Source organism: Triticum aestivum, unplaced genomic scaffold (genome assembly GCF_018294505.1).
Source record: "Triticum aestivum cultivar Chinese Spring unplaced genomic scaffold, IWGSC CS RefSeq v2.1 scaffold14788, whole genome shotgun sequence".
Classification (NCBI taxonomy): Eukaryota; Viridiplantae; Streptophyta; class Magnoliopsida; order Poales; family Poaceae; genus Triticum; species Triticum aestivum.
In genome coordinates this window covers 1-1,633 of record NW_025262139.1, presented here as the reverse complement: position 1 = coordinate 1,633, position 1,633 = coordinate 1, and the positions used below count along the sequence as shown (strand labels likewise).

General features: G+C 53.6%; 1 long non-coding RNA gene across 2 annotated transcripts; it reads right to left on the bottom strand.

The window, feature by feature from the left end:
- Positions 1-603, bottom strand: LOC123177829 (uncharacterized). 2 transcript variants are annotated; one of them, XR_006489148.1, is made up of 3 exons: positions 270-603; positions 126-192; positions 1-23 (listed from the first exon to the last, which is right to left on the bottom strand). It is a non-coding gene; the product is annotated as an uncharacterized lncRNA (long non-coding RNA). The 2 variants fall into 2 exon arrangements; XR_006489147.1 differs by having other exon boundaries at positions 131-192.
- Between the last annotated feature and the right edge of the window lie 1,030 nt (positions 604-1,633).

Sequence of the window (1,633 nt, the reverse complement as noted above, 5' to 3'; positions counted from 1 at the left end):
TCCCCATCATCACGGTGGTGCACCTGTGCAGTGAGGAAACGAACCGCGTCAGGGAAGGGAAGGGAAGAGAAGCAAATCGAAACCAAAACCGAGAAAACGAAAGGAGGGGGAGAGATGGTGGCGACCTGACCTTGCTGCGCATCCATCCTCGCCAGATCGAGCGAGAAAGGCTTCTCCTTCCTTGCCCCCAAACTGAACGCACGCATGAGTCAGACGCGGAGATGGACGGGAACCACAAGGAATTAGGGGAGAAGAGGAGGGACTCATACCTGGAGAAGAGGGTCGCGGGCGAGGAGCCGCTGCGTGGTTGTGGAGGACGACGACGCTGTGGCAGTGGCGGATCTGCACGCCGCCTGACCAGCTCGAGCAGGGGCCGGCAGTGGTGCGACGGCGCCGATGGCAAAGAGGCCGGGGTGGAAGGAGGAAGCGGCGGTGGGAGAGGACCATGGCCGCGGTGGTAGCGGATGCGTGTGCGTCCTCGCGTCTACGCGGCGGCGGCGGCGGCGGCGGCGAAGGGACTGGAGTTGGCCGGCGGCGGGGCTGGGGTTTGGGTCGGGGGGAGAAGAGTTCAGTTTGGGTTGGGCCTGGCTGGGGTTGGGACTTGGGGTGGGGTGGGGTGGAGGATATTTTCATTTTGGGTTTGAACCGTAACCGCGAATATTTTCACGCCTCGGCGCGGCAGTCTAAAATAGTGTTTGCAAGGAGCCAAGGAGCGAGAAGCATGCCCATGAACTAATTTAGAGTTTTCGGTGTTGAGTTTGACATGTTTCGTTTTCATTGATCATTCCGGCTCTCACATGGATTGCCCCCGTCAAGTCGATCTCAGTCGTTCAACCTTTCTAGATCCAACGGTACAGACATACGTCATGCGGATCACGCCCGGCAAAACCCGTCAAAGTTTTTTTATCGGTTCCCACCACTTCATGGCCTAAATTTCTTAATGGATTATTGTAGATTCAAAAAAAACACTAGAAAACAAGTTCAATATAAATATGTAAAACTAAAAAAATATTGAAATGATTCTTTTTTTGTGATTGCATCCTCTAGAATCCTTTCACCATGTGGGAATCGGTTTATTATTTAGGAGTAGTGTTTATTTTTTACCTACACCCAAATTCAAATCATGTATTTCATCGGGACGGTCGTTGAGTCCACAATGCCCCAGCACCGGCGAGCTTCCCCACAAGGATATCCAGCTCATCCTTGCATCGTGCCACGCTCCCGAAGCTTCGTGCTGCCCAGTGTGATCTACGAGGCCCGGCCTCCTATAGCTTCAATGGATCTCCTAGCGCCGCCCTTCTTAGGTACCCCAAACTCCTATGGCTTCGTGGACCTCCCGCCGCCACCGTCCTAAAGTTCTCGACCGATACACGAGCTCTCCGTCGAATTTCTCCTACATGCGAGCCCATCGTAGTGTCGCCTCACGCCACCATTCACTCCCCATCGCTTCGGTGAACACGTCATATGCAGGAGTAGTAGTTATTTTCTTCCCTACACCAAAATGCAAATCATGCATTTCATAGGGACGGTCGTTGAGTCGATAATGCCCCAACACCAGCAAGCTTGCACACAAGGACATCCAGCTCATCCATGCATCGTGCCACGCTCCCGAAGATTCGTAGCTAGAAATTGG